Raw genomic sequence first — 23,278 nt, 5'->3', positions numbered from 1 at the left:
GCATGTCCCCAACAATAAGAATATCATATTTATTTTTGAAAGTAGGAAGAGGGAATTCAAAACCTCCAATAGTAATAGTTGAAATTTTTCCAATAGAGTTGATACTATGAACTTGAGGTTGTTTCTTAGGAAAGTCTACCATATGCTCATTACCGTTAACATGAAAAGTGACATTGCCTTTGTTGCAGTCAATAACAGCCCCTGCAGTATTTAGAAAAGGCCTACCAAGTATGATTGACATACTGTCGTCCTCGGGAATATCGAGAATAACAAAGTCCGTTAAAATAGTAACATTTGCAACCAGAACAGGCACATCCTCACAAATACCGATGGGTATAGCATTTGATTTATCGGCCATTTGCAAAGAGATTTCAGTAGGTGTCAACTTATTCAAATCAAGTCTACGATATAAAGAGAAAGGCATAACACTAACACCTGCTCCTAGATCACATAAAGCAGTTTTAACATAGTTTCTTTTAATGGAGAATGGTATAGTTGGTACTCCTAGATCTCCAAGTTTCTTTGGTATTCCACCCTTAAAAGTATAATTAGCAAGCATGGTGGAAATTTCAGCTTCCAGTATCTTTCTTTTATTTGTAACAATATCTTTCATATACTTAGCATAAGGATGCATTTTAAGCATATCAGTCAAACGCATACGCAAAAAGATAGGTCTAATCATTTCAGCAAAGCACTCAAAATCATCATCATCCTTTTTCTTGGATGGCTTAGGAGGAAAAGGCATGGGTTTCTGAACCCATGGTTCCCTTTCTTTACCGTGCTTCCTAGCAACGAAGTCTCTCTTATCATGACGTTGATTCTTTGATTGTGGGTTATCGACATCAACAACAAGTTCAATCTCTACATCATTATCATTACTAGGTTGAGCATCAACATGAACATCATTATCAACATTATCAATAGGTTCATGTTCATCACCAAATTGTGTTTCAGCATCAGAAATCGAAATATCATTGGGATTCTCAGGTGTGTCTATAAAAGGTTCACTAGAAGCATACAAAGTCCTATCCTTATTCTTTTTCTTTTTCTTAAAAGGGCTAGGTGCATCATCATTAGTTTTCTGAGAATCTTGCTCAATTCTTTTAAGATGGCCCTCAGGATACAAAGGTTCCTGGGTCATTTTACCACCTCTAGTCATGACTCTAACAGCATTATCATTGTTCTTATTTTTTAATTCATTGAGCAAATCATCTTGTGCCTTAAGTACTTGTTCTACTTGAGTGGTAGCCATGGAAGCATGTTTACTAATAAGCTTAAGATCAATTTTACCTCTAGACATATAATCACTCAAGTGTTCAATCATATAAGCATTACGTTTCAATTGTCTACCAACATAAGCATTGAAGTTTTCTTGTTTAACAATAAAATCCAAACACATCGAAGCATTGGCTAGCAAATTTATTATGAGGAATATCACCTTCATCAAATCTATAGAGATAATTTACCTTTACTACATGTGTCGGGTTATCAAGTCCGTGCATTTCTTCAATAGGTGGTAAATTCATAACATCTTCAGCTGTAATACCTTTTTCTTTCATAGATTTCTTTGCCTCTTGCATATCTTCAGGACTGAGAAATAGAATACCCCTTTTCCTCGCAGTTGGCTTAGGAGTTGGTTCAGGAAGTGTCCAATCATTATCATTACTCAATATATTATTCAATAGCAATTCAGCTTGCTCAACAGTTCTTTCCCTGAAAACACAACCAGCACAACTATCCAGGTGGTCTCTGGAAGCATCGGTTAGTCAGTCCATTATAAAAGATATCAAGTATTTTATTTTTCTTGAGAGGATGATCAGACAAAGCATTAAGTAATTGGACAAGCCTCCCCCAACCTTGTGGGAGACTCTCTTCTTTAACTTGCACAAAATTAAATATTTCCCGCAAGGCAGCTTGTTTCTTATGAGCGGGAAAATATTTTGCAAAGAAGTAGTAAATCATATCCTGGGGACTACGCACACTACCAAGAGCAAGATAATTAAACCATATCTTAGCATCACCCTTTAATGAGAAAGGAAGCAACTTAAGAATATAGTAATAGCTGTTTTTTTTCTCATGAGTAAATAGGCTGGCTATATAATTCAATTTAGTAAGATGTGCCACAACAGTTTCAGATTCATAACCATAGAAAGGATCAGATTCAACCAAAGTAATTAACTCAGGATCGACAGAGAATTCATAACCCTTATCAGTAACACATATAGGTGAAGTAGCAAAGGCAGGATCATATTTCATTCTAGCATTCAAAGACTTTTCCTTTAGCTTAGCTAACAGTTTCTTAAGATCATATCTGTCATTGCAAGCAAGAAAGTCTCTAGCAGTTTCTTCATCCATAACATAACCCTCAGGTATAACGGGAAATTCATATCTAGGGGGAGAATCTTCATCATCACTTTCATTAATATCATCAGTTTCAGTAATTTCATTCTCTCTAACCCTAGCAAGTTGTTCATCAAGAAATTCACCTAGTGGCACATTACTATCAAGCAGAGAAGTAGTATCATCATAAGCATCATGCATAGCAGAAGTGGCATCAGCAATAACATGTGACATATCAGAATGAATAGCAGGTGTAGGTGTCGCGAGTTCACTCAAAATAGAAGGTGAATCAAGCGCGGAGCTAGATGACAGTTCGTTACCTCCCCTCGTAGTTGAGGGAAAAATCTTGGTTCTTTGATCTTTCAAATTCCTCATAGTGATCAACAGATATAAATCCCAAGTGACTCAGAGAATAGAGCTATGCTCCTCGGCAACGGCGCCAGAAAAGGGTCTTGATAACCCACAAGTATAGGGGATCGCGACAGTTTTCGAGGGTAGAGTATTCAACCTAAATTTATTGATTCGACACAAGGGGAGCCAAAGAATATTCTCAAGTATTAGCAGCTGAGTTGTCAATTCAACCACACCTGAAAAGACTTAATATCTGCAGGAAAGTATTTAGTAGCAAAGTAGTATGGAAGTAACAGTAACAGTGGCAAAAGTAACAGTAGAAGTTTTGTAGCAATCGTAACAGTGGCAACGGAGAAGTAACTTAGCAAAGATCAATATGTGAAAAGCTCGTAGGCAATGGATCAATGATGGATAATTATGTCGGATATAATTCATCATGCAACAGTTATAACATAGGGTGACACAGAACTAGCTCCAGTTCATCGATGTAGTGTAGGCATGTATTCCTAATATAGTCATACGTGCTTACGAAAAAGAACTTGCATGACATCTTTTGTCCTGCCCTCCCGTGGCAGCGGGGTCCTATTGGAAACTAAGGGATATTAAGGCCTCCTTTTAATAGAGTACTGATACGTCTCCAACGTATCTATAATTTTTGATTGTTCCATGCTATTATATTATCTGTTTTGGATGTTTAATGGGATTTATTATACACTTTTATATTATTTTAGGGACTAACCTATTAACCGGAGGCCCAGCCCAAATTGTTGTTTTTTGCCTATTTCAGTGTTTCGCAGAAAAGGAATATCAAACGGAGTCCAAACGGAATGAAACCTTCGGGAACGTCATTTTCGGAACAAAGGTGATCCAGAGAACTTGGAGTGGACGTCAAGAAATCAATGAGGAGGCCACGAGGCAGGGAGGCGCGCCTGCCCCACCTGGGCGCGCCCCCACCCTCGTGGCCCCCTCGTAGCTCCACCGACCTACTTCTTCCTCCTATATATACCTACGTACCCCGAGAACATCCAGGAGCACCACGAAACCCTATTTCCACCGCCGCAACCTTCTGTACCCGTGAGATCCCATCTTGGGGCCTTTTCCGGCGCTCCGCCGGAGGGGGCATTGATCATGGAGGGCTTCTACATCAACACCATGGCCTCTCCGATGATGTGTGAGTAGTTTACCTCAGACCTTCGGGTCCATAGTTATTAGCTAGATGGCTTCTTCTCTCTCTTTGGATCTCAATACAAAGTTCTCCTCGTTTCTCTTGGAGATCTATCCAATGTAATCTTCTTTTGCGGTGTGTTTGTCGAGATCCGATGAATTGTGGGTTTATGATCAAGATTATCTATGAACAATATTTGAATCTCCACTGAATTCTTTTATGTATGATTGGTTTTCTTTGCAAGTCTCTTCGAATTATCAGTTTGGTTTGGCCTACTAGATTGATCTTTCTTGCAATGGGAGAAGTGCTTAGCTTTGGGTTCAATCTTGCGGTGCTCTATCCCTGTGACAGTAGGGGAAACGACACGTATTGTATTGTTACCATCGAGGATAAAAAGATGGGGTTTATATCATATTGCTTGAGTCTATCCCTCTACATCATGTCATCTTGCTTAAAGCGTTACTCCGTTCTTATGAACTTAATACTCTAGATGCATGCTGGATAGCGGTCGATGGGTGGAGTAATAGTAGTAGATGCAGGCAGGAGTCGGTCTACTTGTCACGGACGTGATGCCTATATACATGATCATGCCTAGATATTCTCATAACTATGCTCAATTCTATCAATTTCTCGATAGTAATTTGTTCACCCACCGTAATACTTATGCTATCTTGAGAGAAGCCACTAGTGAAACCTATGGCCCCCGGGTCTATTTTCCATCATATTAATCTCCCGTCAACTAGCTATTTCTGTCGCCGTTTATTTGCTTTCTTTACTTTTTAGTCTTTATCATAAAAATACCAAAAATATTATCTTATCATCTCTATCAGATCTCACTTTTGCAAGTGGCCGTGAAGGGATTGACAACCCCTTTATCGCGTTGGTTGCAAGGTTCTTATTTGTTTGTGTAGGTACGAGGGACTTGCGTGTGGCCTCCTACTGGATTGATACCTTGGTTCTCAAAAACTGAGGGAAATACTTACGCTACTTTGTTGCATCACCCTTTCCCCTTCAAGGGAAAACCAACGCTGTGCTCAAGAGGTAGCAAGAAGGATTTCTGGCGCCGTTGCCGAGGAGTCTACGCACAAGTCAAGACATACCAAGTACCCATCACAAACTCTTATCCCTCGCATTACATTATTTGCCATTTGCCTCTCGTTTTCCTCTCCCCCACTTCACCCTTGCTGTTTTAGTCGCCCTCTCTTCCGTTCGCCTCTTTTTTGCTTTCTTCTCGTGTGCCTGTGTGTTGGATTGCTTGTTTGTCACTATGGCTCAAGATGATACTAAATTGTGTGACTTCTCCAATACCAACAACAATGATTTTCTTAGCACTCCGATTGCTCCTCTTACCGATGCTGAATCTTGTGAAATTAATGCTGCTTTCTTGAATCTTGTCATGAAAGATCAATTCTCTAGCCTTCCTAGTGAAGATGCCGCTACACATCTAAACAACTTTGTTGATTTGTGTGATATGCAAAAGAAGAGAGATGTGGATAATGATATTGTTAAATTGAAGCTATTTCCGTTTTCGCTTAGAGATCGTGCTAAAACTTGGTTTTCGTCTTTGCCGAAAAATAGTTTTGATTCTTGGAATAAGTGCAAAGATGCTTTTATCTCTAAGTATTTTCCTGATGCTAAGATCATCTCTCTTAGAAACGATATTATGAATTTTAAGCAACTTGATCATGAACATGTTGCACAAGCTTGGGAGAGGATTAAATTAATGATACGTAATTGCCCTACTCATGGTTTGAATTTGTGGATGATTATACAAAAATTTTATGCCGGATTGAATTTTGCTTCTAGAAATCTTTTAGATTCGGCCACGGGAGGCACTTTTATGGAAATCACTTTAGGAGAAGCTACTAAACTCCTAGATAATATTATGGTTAATTATTCTCAATGACATACTGAAAGATCCACTAGTAAAAAGGTTCATGCGATTGAAGAAATTAATGTTTTGAGTGGAAAGATGGGTGAACTTATGAAATTGTTTGCTAATAAGAGTGTTTCTTTGGATCCTAATGATATGCCTTTGTCTACTTTGATTGAGAATAATAATGAATCTATGTATAGGGGAAACTTTAATCATAGGCCGTTCCCTAGTAATTCCTCTAATAATTATGGTAATTCCTATAACAATTCCTATGGAAATTTTAATAAGATGCCCTCTGAATTTGAGACTAGTGTTAAGGAGTTTATGATTTCTCAAAAGAATTTCAATACTTTGCTTGAAGAAAAATTTCTTAAGGTTGATGAATTGGCTAGGAACGTGGATAGAATTTCTCTTGATGTTCATTCTTTGAAGCTTAGATCTATTCCACCTAAGCATGATATCAATGAGTCTCTCAAAGCCATGAGAATTTCCATTGATGAATGCAAGGAAAGAACCGCTAGAATGCGTGCTAAGAAAGATTGCTTTGTAAAGGCATGTTCTTCTAATTTTTATGAGAATAAGGATGAAGATCTAAAAGTTATTGATGTGTCCCCTATTAAATCTTTGTTTTGCAATATGAATCTTGATGGGACTGGAGATGAGTCAACTTTAGTTAAAAGGCGTCCCAATAATTCGGAGTTTTTAGATCTTGATGCAAAATTTGGTAAAAGTGGGATTGAAGAGGTCAAAACTTGAGATAGCATCGAACCCACTATTTTGGATTTCAAGGAATTTAATTATGATAGTTGCTCTTTAATAGATTGTATTTCCTTGTTGCAATCCGTGCTAAATTCTCCTCACGCTTATAGTGAAAATAAAGCCTTTACTAAACATATCGTTGATGCTTTGATGCAATCTTATGAAGAAAAACTCGAGTTGGAAGTTTCTATTCCTAGAAAACTTTATGATGAGTGGGAACCTACAATTACAATTAAAATTAAAGATCGTGAGTGCTATACTTTGTGTGATTTGGGTGCTAGTGTTTCCACGATTCCAAAAACTTTCTGTGATTTGCTAGGTTTCCGTGAATTTGATGATTGTTCTTTAAACTTGCATCTTGCGGATTCCACTATTAAGAAACCTATGGGAAGAATTAATGATGTTCCTATTGTTGCAAATAGGAACTATGTGCCCGTAGATTTCATTGTTCTTGATATAGATTGCAATCCTTCATGTCCTATTATTCTTGGTAGACCTTTCCTTAGAACGATTGGTGCAATTATTGATATGAAGGAAGGGAATATTAGATTCCAATTTCCGTTAAGGAAAGGCATGGAACACTTCCCTAGAAATAAGATTAAATTACCTATGAGTCCATTATGAGAGCCACTTATGGTTTGCCTACTAAAGATGGCAATACCTAGATCTATCCTTGTTTTTATGCCTAGCTAGGGGCGTTAAACGATAGCGCTTGTTGGGATGCAACCCAATTTTATTTTAGGTTTTTGCTTTTTGGTTCTGTTTAGTAATAAGATTTTCATCTAGCCTCTGGTTAGATGTTGTTTTGTGTTTTAATTAGTGTTTGTGCCAAGTAAAACCTGTTAGGATAACCTACGGTGATAGTTATTTGATCTTCCTGTAAAAAACAGAAACTTTGTGCGCACGAGATTAGTTTTCATGAATCAAAGAAACGTGATTTTCAGTTGATTATTTTTGCAGTAGATCAATAAACAAATTATCTAGGACTTCCTAATTTGGTAGAATTTGTTAGGTTCCAGAAGTTTGCGTTAGATACAGATTACTACAGACTGTTCTGTTTTTGACAGATTCTGTTTTTCGTGTGTTGTTTGCTTATTTTGATGAATCTATGGCTAGTAAAAGAGCTTATGAACCATAGAGAAGTTGGAATACAGTAGGTTTAACACCAATATAAATAAATAATGATTTCATTACAGTACCTTAAAGTGGTGGTTTGTTTTATTCCGCTAACGGAGCTTATGAGATTTTCTGTTGAGTTTTGTGTTGTGAAGTTTTCAAGTTTTGGGTAAAGATTTGATGGATTATGGAACAAAGAGTGGCAAGAACATAAGCTTGGGGATGCCCATGGCACCCCAAGGTAAAATTCAAGGACAACCAAAAGCCTAAGCTTGGGGATGCCCCGGAAGGCATCCCCTCTTTCGTCTTCGTTTATCGGTAACTTTACTTGGAGCTATATTTTTATTCACCACATGATATGTGTTTTGCTTGGAGAGTCTTGTACGATTTGAGTCTTTGCCTTTTATTTTACCACAATCATCCTTGCTGTACACACCTTTTGAGAGAGACACACATGATTCGGAATTTATTAGAATACTCTATGTGCTTCACTTATATCTTTTGAGCTATATAGTTTTTGCTCTAGTGCTTCACTTATATCTTTTAGAGCACGGTGGTGGTTTTATTTTATAGAAATTATTGATCTCTCATGCTTCAATTATATTATTTTGAGTCTTTTAGAACAGCATGGTATTTTGCTTTGGTTGAAATTAGTCCTAAAGTAATAGGCATCCAAGATAGGTATAATAAAAACTATCATATAAAGTGCATTGAATACTATAAGAAGTTTGATACTTGATGATTGTTTTGAGATATGTATATAGTGATATTAAAGTTGTGCTAGTTGAGTAATTGTGAAATTGAGAAATACTTGTGTTGAAGTTTGCAAGTCTCGTAGCATGCACATATGGTAACCGTTGTGTAACAAATTTGAAACATGAAGTGTTCTTTGAGTGTCATCCTTTGTGTGGAGGTCGGGGGCGCGCGATGGTTAACTCCTACCAACCTCCCCCCTAGGAGCATGCGTGTAGTGCTTGGTTTTGATGACTTGTAGATTTTTGCAATAAGTATGTGAGTTCTTTATGACTAATGTTGAGTCCATGGATTATACGCACTCTCACCCTTCCATCATTGCTAGCCTCTTCGGTACTGTGCATTGCCTTTTCTCACCTTGAGAGTTGGTGCAAATTTCGCCGGTGCATCCAAACCCCGTGATATGATACGCTCTATCACACATAAACCTCCTTATATCTTCCTCAAAACAGCCACCATACCTACATATCATGGCATTTCCATAGCCATTTCGAGATATATTGCCATGCAACTTTCCACCAATCCGTTTATTATGACACGCTTCATCATTCTCATATTGCCATGCATGATCATGTAGTTGACATCGTATTTGTGGCGAAGCCACCATGCATATTATTTCATACATGTCACTCTTGATTCATTGTCCATCCCAGTACACCGCCGGAGGCATTCATTTAGAGTCATATTTTGTTCTAGTATCGAGTTGTAATCATTGAGTTGTAAATAAATAGAAGTGTGATGATCATCATGAATAGAGCATTGTCCCTAAAAAAATATAAAGGCCCAAAAAAAGAAGAAATAAAAAAGGGGCAATGCTACTATCTCTTTTTCCACACTTGTGCTTCAAAGTAGCACCATGATCTTTATGATAGAGAGTCTCTTGTTTTGTCACTTTCGTATACTGGTGGGATTTTTTTATAGAACTTGGCTTGTATATTCCAACAATGGGCTTCGTCAAATGCCCTAGGTCTTCGTGAACAAGCAAGTTGGATGCACACCCACTTAGTTTCTTTTGTTGAGCTTTCATACATTTATAGCTCTAGTGCATCCGTTGCATGGCGATCCCTACTCCTTGCATTGATATCAATTGATGGGCATCTCCATAGCCCGTTGATTAGCCGCGTCAACGTGAGACTTTCTCCTTTTTTGTCTTCTCCACACAACCCCCATCATCATATTCTATTCCACCCATAGTGCTATGTCCATGTCTCGCGCTCATGTATTGCGTGAAGGTTGAAAAAGTTTGAAAATTCTTAAGTATTAAACAATTGCTTGGCTGAAACCGAGGTTGTGCATGATTTGAATATTTTGTGTGACGAAGATGGGACATAGCCAAACTATATGATTTTGTAGGGATGAACTTACTTTGGCCATGTTATTTTGAGAAGACATAATTGCTTAGTTAGTATGCTTGAAGTATTATTATTTTTATGTCAATATTAAACATTTATCTTGAATCTTTCGGATCTGAACATTCATGCCACAATAATGAAAGTTACATTGAGAAATATGCTAGGTAGCATTCCACATCAAAAATTCTGTTTTTATCATTTACCTACTCGAGGACGAGCAGGAATTAAGCTTGGGGATGCTTGATACGTCTCCAACGTATCTATAATTTTTGATTGTTCCATGCTATTATATTATCTGTTTTGGATGTTTAATGGGCTTTATTATACATTTTTATATTATTTTTGGGACTAACCTATTAACCGGAGGCCCAGCCCAAATTGTTGTTTTTGCCTATTTCAGTGTTTCGCAGAAAAGGAATATCAAACGGAGTCCAAACAGAATGAAACCTTCGGGAACGTGATTTTCGGAACAAACGTGATCCAGAGAACTTGGAGTGGACGTCAAGAAAATCAACGAGGAGGCCACGAGGCAGGGAGGCGCGCCTGCCCCCTAGGCACGCCCCCACCCTAGTGGGCCCCTCGTGGACCCCTCGTAGCTCCATCGACCTACTTCTTCCTCCTATATATACTTACGTACCCCGAGAACATCCAGGAGCACAACGAAAGCCTATTTCCACCGCCGCAACCTTCTGTACCCGTGAGATCCCATCTTGGGGCCTTTTCCGGCGCTCCGCCGGAGGGGGCATTGATCACGGAGGGCTTCTACATCAACACCATGGCCTCTCTGATGATGTGTGAGTAGTTTACCTCAGATCTTCGGGTCCATAGTTATTAGCTAGATGGCTTCTTCTCTTTCTTTGGATCTCAATACGAAGTTCTCCTCGTTTCTCTTGGAGATCTATTCGATGTAATCTTCTTTTGCGGTGTGTTTGTCAAGATCCGATGAATTGTGGGTTTGTGATCAAGATTATCTATGAACAATATTTGAATCTCCTCTGAATTCTTTTATGTATGATTGGTTATCTTTGCAAGTCTCTTCGAATTATCAGTTTTGTTTGGCCTACTAGATTGATCTTTCTTGCAATGGGAGAAGTGCTTAGCTTTGGGTTCAATCTTGCGATGCTCGATCCCAGTGACAGTAGGGGAAACGACACGTATTGTATTGGTGCCATCAAGGATAAAAAGATGGGGTTTATATCATATTGCTTGAGTTTATCCCTCTACATCATGTCATCTTGCTTAAAGCGTTACTCCGTTCTTACGAACTTAATACTCTAGATGCATGCTGGATAGCGGTCGATGTGTGGAGTAATAGTAGTAGATGCAGGCAGGAGTCGGTCTACTTGTCTGCACACATTAGTGCCGGCTCAAAAGCAAACCGGCACTAATGTGCTTGACATTTGACCCTTTTTCTACTAGTGTCTATCAGATCTCACTTTTGCAAGTGGCCGTGAAGGGATTGACAACCCCTATATCGCGTTGGTTGCAAGGTTCTTATTTGTTTGTGTAGGTACGAGGGACTTGCGTGTGTCCTCCTACTGGATTGATACCTTGGTTCTCAAAAACTGAGGGAAATACTTACGCTACTTTGCTGCATCACCCTTTCCTCTTCAAGGGAAAACCAACGCTGTGCTCAAGAGGTAGCAAGTACCGGACCAAAGCATTAGCACTTAGTGAATACATGAACTCCTCAAACTATGGTCATCATCGGGAGTGGTCCCGATTATTGTCACTTCGGGGTTGCCGGATCGTAACACATAGTAGGTGACTATAACTTGCAATATAGGATCAATAACACTCATATATTCATGAAAACATAATAGGTTCAGATATGAAATCATGGCACTCGGGCCCTAGAGACAAGGATTAAGCGTGGCAAAGTCATAGCAACATCAATCTTAGAACATAATGGATACTAGGGATCAAACCCTAACAAAACTAACTCGATTACATGGTAAATCTCATCCAACCCATCACTGTCCAGCAAGCCTACAATGGAATTACTCACGCACGACGGTGAGCATCATGAAACTTGTGCTGGAGGATGGTTGATGATGACGATGGCGACTGATTCCCCTCTCTGGAGACCCTAGCAGACTCCAGATCTGCCCTCCCGAGGAAGAACAGGGCTTGGCGGCGGCTCTGTATCGTAAAACGCGATGAATCCTTCTCTCTAGTTTTTTTCTCCCCGAACGTGAATATATGGAGTTGGAGTTGAGGTCAGTGCAGGTCCAGGGGGCCCATGAGGCAGGGGCGCGCCCTGCACCCTCGTGGACGGGGTGTTGGCCCCCTTCTGTTGATTCTTTCGCCAATATTTTTTATTAATTCCAAAACGTGACTCCGTGGAGTTTTTGGTCATTCCGAGAACTTTTATTTCTGCACAAAAATAACACCATGGCGATTCTGCTGAAAACAACGTCAGTCCGGGTTAGTTCCATTCAAATCATGTAAGTTAGAGTCCAAAACAAGGGCAAAAGTATTTGGAAAAGTAGATACGTTGGAGACGTATCATAGATGCATTTTGCAGAGAACACCTCCGAGTGGTCTATGTTTTGCCGGAGTGTTGATTAATTCTGTTTCGGCAAATTTTAGGTGCTCAATATGTCCTTTTTTAGCAAAGGTCATGCCGTATTTTTCCATGAATTTTGGCATGGCTTGTGCTATAATATAGGAAATACCGGGTGCGGTGGAAATGCCGGAAAGAGCATTAAACGACATTTCAGGTTTTGCCGTCGAGTTATAATCTTTGAATTTTGAACATAGGAGATGTCTGATGACGATGAGATCCCGGAGTGCGGGTACTGCTACGATGACCGGGGTTTCTGCGACAGGTTTCCTCACCTGCAAAATGATAGGTTTTTCACCGTGAAGCTGGAAAAGACCTTTGATATTTGTACGGTACGCAACGACAAGCATTTCATCGTAATTAATATATCATCACTTGTGCTTCTTTTGTTCAACGTGTAATTTCTGGATTTTTTTTCTATTCGATTAGTACATCCCGTGCCATGCTAGACCATATGTATTGGGGAAGCTTGGTTTTGGTTTAGATAACTTTGAGAATGTGGAGACGCGGAGGGCTCACTTAAGAACTAAACATGGTTATGAGTTTCTGGTTAAGCTGTACAATGCGGTCAATCACTGCCATTTCGGTTGCTCTAATTGGTAAGCTCTCTGCAAGGCATATGGATTTCAGGAGGGTATGCAAATAAGATTTGATATTCGTCCCGAAGATTATGATGATGATGGTAATATCGACATCTGGGTGGATGTGGATATGCCTCCAGTTTTGCCTAGATGTGAGTTTGTCAAACTAATTTGTTAAGTAATTTATATTGTTAATTTAAAAATATTTGGTGTTCGTCGATACTAAACTAATTTATTTATAATTGTCAGCTTATTTCTTATCTTCAATAAATACTCGGAAGGTTGTAGACGGCACTTACTACAGCTATGAATCCGAGCTTAATTATGAGGAGAAAGGTTATCTTTTCTCATTCATAGAAGATGTTGAGGCCTTTAAAACCAATCACTCTATCAGCCCAAATTATACTAGATACGTGCCACTAGTCCTTAAATTACTTGATGGTAACTTCATTGCCAAAAACTTGGTAGGATTTTGTTAATGATGGTAACTTCATTGCATACATTATTCTTAAGTAAACTACATTGCTAACTATATATGTTACTATTATGTTTTTCAACAGAGGCTCCCGAAGGAGGTTGTGCCTGACTTGATGTTTATCGAAGGTGATATGCATATGGTTAGCTTACGACCAACTCCTTCAAAGGCTTACCACAGTACATACTCAATTTCTTCAAACGATGGAAGGCTCAAAATCAAAGCATGGAGCAAAGTGATGAATGCGCAGACGCAACTAATTGGAGACAAAATGAATGTGCGCAAACCACAAGTTGGAGATAGGTTTATCTCCATTCTCCATTATGGAGATGGACCGGTTTATCTGTTTTATGGTATTTTACCTAGGAGAGAGGATTAGGTCTTAGGTATTAAGAACAATTAGTTAGTGTTGATTATATATGAGTATGATGATTATAAGAAGTTGTTATTATGTGCTACAATGTGTTAGAGTTGATTATGATGATGAGGAGGAGTAGTGACTATGAGTACTATGATGACGATGATAGGAGTTGTTATTATAACTAGTGACCAAGTTGTTATATGATGTCTCATGGACGAAAATGATGATGATGAGGAGTTGTTATATGACAATGATGTATTATGATGATAGGTTATTAATAATATTATGATGATGATGGGTTATTATATCATTGGGTGAAAGAACCGCGCGAATTAGATTCAAGTGGATGGATCCAAAGTGACCAAGTTGGATTAGCGTGCTGCTAATCCAACTTGGTCACTTTGGATCCATCCACTTAAAACTAATCCGCGGTTCTTTGACCCAATGACGTATTACCAATCTCTAAATTTCTACTGTATGAAAACTTGTATAACGGTGTATGAATACGACATAAAATAAAAAAGAAACAGAATACTACATAATAGTAGTAGCGTGGGTCAGAGAGGCGCTGCTAGAAACTACTAGTAGCGCGTTCCTGGGACAGCGCTACTACTAAGTAGGTATAGCAGTAGCGCTGGAAAACAAACGTTACTGCTATACGTTAGCTGTAGCGCCTTAGCAGTAGCGCTGCCCCAGCGCTACTGCTAGGCCAAAAACCAGCGCAACTGCTAGGCTTTTCCCTAGTAGTGGTACCCTCCCCGGAAAAGCCATTGCAGCAGCGCTCGGTCTAGGACCCACACTATAGTTAATAGGATACTAGCAGCACGGCTCCTAGCCCCCGCGCTACTGCTGTGGTTACACGGGGCCAACTTGCAGGCCCCACTTAGTAGGAGTGTGGCCCTGGCACCCCGCGCTACAACTAATGGTCGTAGTAGGAGGTGCCCCACCCTACTACTAAGCCTAGCACCTTATCCCCTCTGCGCGCCCGTTTTCTCTCACTCCCTCTCCTTACTCTTGCTCTCTATCGCCGCTGGTCGTCCTCCCGCTGCCGCCGTCGCGCTCCTCCTCCCTACTCCCTACTCCCTCCATCCTCCCTCTTTCCTTCGCTTCCTCCCACCTTCCACCCTCTTTCCTTCGCTTTCTCCCACCTTCCTCCACTCGCCGCCGCCCACTCCCTCCCACATCGCCGCCCCTGCCTCCTCCCTCCCTCCCACGTCTCCTCCGCCCTCTCCTTCCCTCCCAGGTCACCCGTCGTCGGAGCAAGGTGAGCAGCGTTCAATCACCTTTTTTACATATATATATATCTTAGCTTACAAGGTGAAATGCAAGGAAGTTCCACCAATAGCTAGCATCTACTATATACTGTAGGTTGTAGCATCAATTTTTTTATAAGCTAAGGGCATCTACAGTCGGGCACCCTAAACCCGCCTCATACGCCCGGGTGGGCTGCCCGGTCACTGACCGGTCATGATTTTTTGACCCAGACGCCCCCCTCAAACGGGCCTCAAATGCCCGGGCTGATCGGCACCCCTCATATTCAGCCCTAATATGGGGCGGATATGGGGGCGCCCAAGCACGTCCACCACATAGGACTGAGGGTGGGGCCCCATGCGGACTCACCCGGAAACCCGGCGGTACGACGGACGCCTCCTCCGTCGCCGTGGTGTGAACGCCGCATGGCGCCGCTCCGGCTCGCCGCCCTAGGCCAAATCCGGCTATTTAAGTCGGCCGGTGTCCCCCAACTGTAGCCCATCCACCTCCTCCCTCCCATGCGCAGCCACCGGAGCCCGTCCGCCTCCTCTCCCCCGCTTTCCCACGCTCTCCGACATCACCTTGGTCCTGTGGCTGATCACCACGTACGCTATGCTCACGCCCGAGCGCCCGAGGCAAAATCGCGGAGGAGATCCAGGCAAGGCGGGCTACCTGCATCGCTGCCGGGCTACCTCCGGACTCGTCGTGGTCGGAGGAGGATGAGGAGCAGCAGGCAGAGGAGGAGGAAGGAGAGCCGCTGCCGGAGCCGATGGAGCAGGAGGATCCGGAGGAGGACGAGGAGCAGCAGCCGGAGGAGGACGAGGGAGAGCCGCTGCCGGAGCCAATGGAGGAGGCGGATCCGGAGGACGAGGCGGAGCTGCCGGAGCAGGGCTTCAACATGCGCGGGGCCGGAGGTGGAGTTCGCCGCCAATTAGCTAGAGCAGCAGGTGTTGTAGCGAAACTCATTGCAAAAGAGGGTAATTTGCCAAAGCTTTGGAGATGGCGGAGCAGCAGGCCATCCTGGAGTCCATCCAAAATGAGGCCTACGTGGAGGCCAACCGACAGTTCCTCCGGCAGGAGCGGGCGGCGTCCGATGCGCTATTCGCCGAACTCCACGTGGAGATAGAGGAGGAGGAGGCTGGAGCGAAGCATCCAGAGGCTTGGGAGCTGCAGCTGCAGCCCATGCTGCCGGAGCCGAGCACGGAGATTGTCGACATCTCCGACGAGGAGTAGCTAGATCTCTATATAGTACGTAGGTTTTACTAGCAAAAGGGCCCATGCGTTGCGACGGGAGAGGAAACACACACTTCCTTAGCCAGTGTCTCATGTAGACCCTCCGCCCCTCCACACACACATATATATCCTGTCCCCACACTCGACGACATCAGCCAACTCCTTGAAAAATCCTTGACACTACCACACCAGAAACTACATGATAAGTGGTGTTTCCCAAAATATGAACTTATGACAATTCTCAAACGCAAACGTCCGTCGGCTTCTCTTCATAAGATTCGGTTAGGTGGCCTCATAAATTTCTAAGTTTTTTCTTATCTAGTATAAGCTCATACAGAAACTTGAGTTCATACACTTGTTACTCATCCAAATTTTCCATGAGTAGAAGTGCTTAGGCAGCCAATCATGTTTAAAACAAATCCTGTGCATCAACGTGAGAGGTCAACTATAGTAGGGAAAACTCAGTAGTGGGTTTCTGAAAATAGGGTAAATCATCATAGACATACGTATAACAACTTTGACTTGTAGCCAAGCATTGTATTTTTCGTGAACACTAATTTCATGCTTTATAATAAAAAAAGAAATATGAAATTCTGGGGGCACCTACTAATAAGAGAATAAAAAGACTAAGTGCAACCTTCTGCTATGTAGATGAACCAAAAACGTCAGCTTCCTTTCTGAACTCCAAAATTGCAACAATAAATAACTAAGAATTGTTTAAGTATGTGGAAATCGAACGCCAAAGCTGCCAGACAATGTGAATACGATTACAAAAAAAGTCTGCTTCAAAGACTAAAACGCATTTAGTAGAAAATTATTGGTCTCATCACGGGTTCACGGTCGTCTTTGACTCTTTGGCATGACGAAATTCCATGAAAGGCTGGCTAGAAGTCAGCGATAATATATAAAACAGACAGAAATTCTATGCTCCCATGATGCATGCTGGGGATGAATCCACCAGCGACGGCTCGGGATGTATATCGCTTACCTGAGCGTCTGCTGGTACCGTGTTGCTGTGCGGCTGCCTCTTTTTCCTCCTTGGTTATTGCAGTCAGATCTCTCTCCTTTTCTTGTCGTTCGCCATCTCATAATTCTCAGCCCCCTTTCACGTCCTCGTCCTCACGATGTACTTGGCGCACAACACCTAGCTCGAACAAACACCTGACGCATCACCCCTGGCAGCAATCCTCTGTTTCCGCTCTGCCTCAAACTCCTCCACGAAGAAACATGCTGCGTGAGTTCACTCCTTTTGGCCTCGCGGGGCGGCGCGACCCATCTATTGCTCTCCAGCGCACCCAATGGGCGGAGGGACCCATTGAACATATAAACCTTGGTAGACTACCCGCAAACCTGGGGCGTTTGTCGTGCGCTAGCGATCTGGGTCGCCCGTTCTGCCGTGCTGTAAAGCTTTCTGTACGTTTTACCTCTCTATCAAACATCCAGCCATTGGTTTAAACTCACGCCGTGGTTTCGGTTTTGAGTAGATGACGGCTGGGCCAGGCATATGGGTGGGACCGGCGTCGCAGTGTGTGTTGCGTGCATGAGTTTGGGTAGAAAAAGGTGGACTGCAGCGGTCCTACGGTAAAAAACTTAGCCCTCTCCCTCCGAGGCCTCCTCCCGTCCTCTTCTCCATGCCGCAGCCGCCTTCTCCTCTTCCCCGCCCCTCACGGCCGCCTCGCCCCCTCCGCCTTCCTCCTCCCCTTCCTCTCCTCCTTCCCCGCCTCCGGATCCAGACGACATGGACGATGCAGCGCCATGGAGGCTGGCGGGTGGGTCGATCCACTCCTAGATCGGGCGCTGCGAGGAGGCCCGGGCTCGGGTGCTATGGACGGGAGGCTGCGCTCCGCCTCTTCCTCCCCCCTATTCGCTAGCCCCATGTGCGGTCAAGAGCGGCAGGGCCACGTCGGCGCCGCTCGTGGTGTTGAAGGCGTTCACGCTGGCGGCGCACTTCTACGGCCTCTACTCCTTCCCCGGGCCGGGGAGGACTGGAAATGGGGCGAGGGGGGCGCCTCGTCGTTCCTGCTGCCGCTGCACCCGAAGCCCAAGGCCACCGCCGTCAAGGCGGATTCGACCACGGCCGCGCTGCCGGTGAGGTGCGTGCGACGAGCCGAGCCGGCGCATGAATTCGAATCCCTTTCGCCTAAAGGCACAATTTGCTCCTTTTCACTGCTTGGATTCTTTTTGTGGTTAACCTGCATGGGTTCAACAAATTTTCACCTTCGTTCTTGATTTCTGTATTAAACAACAACAGATAGGGATTGTTCTTGATGTCTTTCATATTGTTTTTTACGAATATTTTTACATGAATGACCTGTAAAAAAAATACACATATGAATGAGTTGAATCCAGAATCCTTCCTTGCAGTAATTAGTCAAGGTAATTAACCAACTTGCCCAACAAGGATTTGTTCTTTGGAATGTTGCATTTTTGTTCTGTCATGCTTGGTTATAAGCATATTTGACCATCCACATATTAAAATAGTAGTACAAACCTGTATTTAGATATAGGCATGTCGCTACTGGTATAAACCAACAAGCAAAGACTTACACTGTCGACCTCACAAAGTCAACATTTGGTGTAAAGATTAATCTTTCTGTTGGCATGATTAATCTTTGACAAAATCCTGTTCTTCAATTCTGTTACGTATTAAGAATGCAGTGGATTTTCATTTCAGTACTAACATGGCATAGTTCTTCTTCTGATTGCTCCACCTTTTAATATGCAGGTAGTACTACACTTCTGTAGATATTGGCAATCCTGCAAGGCCCTATTTTCTTGACATCGACACCGGGAGCGCCTTGAGATGGATCCAGTGTGATGCTCCCTGCACGAACTGCACAAAGGTGAGTACCATTTTCAGTCACATTTCATCTCGTGATAAGAACTCGGCCTTGCCGCGACGCAATTTCTGTGGATATCTTGGTTTCAGTGTTCCATCATGAGCCTGATTTTCAAAATTCACAGCGTTCCTGATCGGCTTCTTATCTTGTTACAGGGACCTCATCCCTTATATAAGCCCACGAAAGAGAACATAGTTCCCCCAGGGATTCACATTGTTAGGAATTGCAAGGCAACCAAAATTACGGTGACACTTGTAAACAATGCGACTACGAGATCGCATATGCCGAACGAAGCTCCTCTGCTGGTGTGCTTGCGAGGGACAATATGCAGTTGATCACCGCAGACGGTGAGAGGGAAAACATGGACTTTGTCTTCGGGTACGGCACGACTTTTTTCGATAACCAAATCTGTTCAGTGTTCAGAGATGGGTGATGATGTCTGTATGCTAACAAACTGCCCATTTGTGTACCATCTGTTAGGTGTGCACATGATCAACAAGGAAAGCTTCTGGACTCACCAGCAAGTATTGATGGGATCCTTGGCCTTAGCAATTGGGCAATGTGCCTCCCTACCCAGCTAGCCAAGCAAGGGATCATTTCCAACGTTTTCGGCCATTGCATCGCCACAGATCCCAGCAGTAGTGGCTACATGTTTCTTGGTGATGATTACGTTCCCAGATGGGGAATGACATGGGTTCCCGTCCGCAACGGTCTAGAGTGAGTCTCCCCCTTCCTTTGCCTGAAGATTATTCTCACATGTGGCCTACATTTCTCCCATGAATATCATGTTACCCCGCATCGTCTTTGACGGGATACGGATGCTCTGCTTGCGGCAAATCTTCAAGAAATCTTAACCAATTTATGGCGCTCTCATGACTCAAACTGCAAATGGAAATTTTGCCCAACTGCTCTGCAATGTTGCTCTGTTCTTTACTTATTCCTAACATTTGCGTCCATTCCACAAATAAACCCCCTTTCTTTCAGTTGTCGTACCAAGTAGCACATCACACCGTCGAACTAGCGTATGCCCATGCATTACACTGCGACACAGGTTTCCCTTTACGATGCATAAAAATACTGCGCCTCTTGTGATCCGTTATATGAAAACGCGTATCTGACTCAGTTCCGCATTTTGTGTACTGTCAGGAACTTGTACAGCACGGTACTACAGAAAGTAAACTATGGAGGTCAGGAGCTTAATGTGCGAGAGCAGGCTGAGAAACTGACTCGAGTGATCTTTGACAGCGGGAGCTCATACACTTGCTTTCCACATGAAATATACACAAGCCTGATTGCTTTAGTGCGTTTTTGCATCAACTCTCTCCATCTGGTGAAACGAGTTCAGTTAATTCCATGCTGCATGTACCTGGTAAAGATCTTGTAATTCAACAGCTCGAAGCGGTCTCTCCAGGCTTTGTACACGATGAATCAGATCAGACACTGCCTCGCCGCCTCCTCTCCACGGTGATGAGCGGCAGGGCCACGTCCACGAGAGCCTATGGTCTGTTGCAGCCGCCGTGCGTCATGGTTCCGAATCGGCGCAGGTCACCGCCATGGGAGATGCACGTTGTGGTTCCGGATCGGCGCAGGTTGCCGCCGTGGGAGAGCAAGGGTGGCCTGGTCTTCTGGTGCTTGTGGAGGAGCAGGGGACGGCTGATGAGGTGGCGGAGGAGGCCCTTGTCCTTGGTCACCACATTGAGTAGGAGGAGGAGGTCCTCGTCATCCACCACAACCGTCAGGTTCGTAGTCATCGCCTAGGTGCAGTGCTCTGGTTTGGCTTTTTTCCTATTGATTTATTCCCAATTTTTTTGTGGTGCTCGATTTTGTTTTCCCTGTGTTTATCATCTCAGGGACTTGCTGGCACTGGATTCTGTGGGGAGGAGATCCTTTAGGCATTTCATTATTGTGGGATTCCCACACATCTTGCAGGATCAACACGCCATTGTTTTTCACACACGCACATATGCTTTGATCCTTTGATTTCGAGCGCATCGAGTTGTGTTGATGTACAAAGAGCCACTAATTTTCGGTGCTGCCATGGTGTTCCTCCCCAGTCTGGCTGCAACCTTCTTCCCTATCCTACTCCAAATTTTCATTTATATCTAGCTGTATTGATGTACAAAGAGCCACTCATTTTACATCAGAATCAATAGGTTGGTCCGGTTTGTTGTATAAGGCAGAACAAGAATGGGAACAATTGTCAGTTTTTTGTGTACATGTTTGTGATTGTATTAGTGATCTTGGTGTCTGCCTGTACGTGCTATTTCAGGAGCTCGTATTATGCATTATCTGCACTGAGTCAAGTGATTGATTATTTTGTACTGATGATAGATGCAGAAAGTGCAAGACTTCTACTCTCTACTTAATGAACTGATTTTGCTTCAGGATAACCAGCTTGATTAATTAGCATGTTTCTGCGATCAATGAATTATGAAGGTTGTGACCCCAGCTTGGAGGCTTGAGTTCCTTTAGCAGTTCTTTATTTTACTTAAAAGATCTTGAACTCTTTACTTAACATATGTCCTTTTGTACCTTAGCAAGCATTAGTTAGATATCTCAATTTTTCACATGGGCCGTAGTCGTCGCTTAGTTAGCATGATTGCTTTGTTATGTGTTATCATGTGTGCTGAACCTATGCAGCTAGATCTTACTTTGTCTTAGTTATATAGTTAAGATCAATGCGTACTGGAACATTCAAATATTTCACCTATAATTTTCCAAGGCTGTGGCGAGCATATGCTTTCATCTTACTGCAGGACAGCTTCGTTTCACATTGTATCTGGAAGAACGAGTGCGTGTTCAGGTTTTAGGATGAAATTTAATCCAAGATCATTACTCCATGTTTTCCTACGTATATGTTGGCATATTTGACTTTGATATGTTCATTGCACTCTATTGGGCCTGCTTTTGACCCAAGTACATTGCCGTGCAGTTGTGTGAAAAAGCATTGGGCTTGCAGTGAAAGAAGTTCCAGAGAAATACTGGCCTTTTGAAGCAACAATTGACATGGTTGTACATACAAGTTTCTTTCTTGGATGTCTATCATCTGTTTTTCTGCTAGCTTTGATTTCTCTTTCTGGTCAGTTGAAACGGTTAGTCTTGATAGGTCGACCACTTATATTGTTTTGAAGGTTCAATGAGCATATGGTAAAGAAAGGTATCAATGGATTCACCAACGGAGATTACAAGAGTAAAGGTTTATCTAATGAGGCCTTGTCGCGGCGCTGCAAGTGTTGCCCCCCTCCTCCCCAAGGGCAAGGTGAAGGAAGGTGCCTGTGTGGTTCTTCTGTAGCTCGCAGCGAGGATTGTTGTGTCCAACCTGCACAAGAATGCCAAGAAGTCCTTCTCGGAGATATAAGCCACGGCGCATTTTCTGCCATGATTTCCTTCGGTTGGATTTCGTGGATTTAGGTGTTAAAAAATTATGGGCTGTGGATGCAGGATTAAGGACATGTACCTGCACTACAACGAGAGATCTGGGCTGCTTCTTTGTGGCTTCCAAACTTGAAATGTTTGTTTGGAAGTTAGTTTAGTTTTTTGTTGTGGATTCACAGCTTCTCACATGTACCGTCCTCTTAGTCCTTTAGATTTCCAAAGAAACTAAATGAAGATATGGTGGTATGGTCTCAATAGTACAACTTAAAGCCTTCCATGCTTTATATTTTCTCTGAAATTTGCTCTTGAAGAATCATGTATCTATGTTAGATCCAGTGAGAAAAGGCGGCTTCCAAGCAGAGGATGTGGTAGTGTTGGCCACATTTGGTTTTCGACTTGGGTGTCTAAATATTCTCACAATACTTGGCTCCCTCTCGGCCTTTGCGCCATTGGCGCAACGAGTCATCTTGTTGAACTTATAAAGGATGAGGGACTGCGCCCAACTAGCGGCCGTGGCCACGTCTCCTTTTTTGCGTCTATGAATAGTGGGAGGAAGGGATAAGCCCCGAGCGCTCCGTTCGGCTCCACTCCTCTCTCTTTCCCCTTTCCTTTCCCTGGTGCTCTCCTTTCCTCGCAGCCGCCACCCCATCCTAGCCGCCTCCTCTCCTCGTCGAACCAGCCGCCTCCTCCCCATCTTCAGGCGCAGCCTCCTCTCCCTCAAGCCCCGCCTCCTTCCCACCCAGGCTTCGCCTCTTCGGGCGGCGGGACGAAGTGGCTGTAGTGATGGCAGATGGGGCGACAACGGCGGCGCTCCTCCTCTCCCATGGCGGCCGGCTGCGCTCTGGCCATGGGCCTGCTCCACATGCTCCTCCTCTGGTATGCCT

The 23,278-nt window shown here is 43.1% G+C and overlaps 1 pseudogene; it reads left to right on the top strand.

Annotated features, from left to right (window-relative positions):
• Positions 1-17,934: 17,934 nt before the first annotated feature.
• On the top strand, positions 17,935-22,789 carry LOC123171508 (aspartyl protease APCB1-like; annotated as a pseudogene).
• The last annotated feature ends 489 nt before the right edge of the window (positions 22,790-23,278 follow it).

The sequence above is a fragment of the Triticum aestivum genome, chromosome 7D (genome assembly GCF_018294505.1).
Source record: "Triticum aestivum cultivar Chinese Spring chromosome 7D, IWGSC CS RefSeq v2.1, whole genome shotgun sequence".
Taxonomy (NCBI): domain Eukaryota; kingdom Viridiplantae; phylum Streptophyta; class Magnoliopsida; order Poales; family Poaceae; genus Triticum; species Triticum aestivum.
Note: the sequence above shows the minus strand (reverse complement) of the source record. Positions and strands in the feature narration are given on the sequence as shown.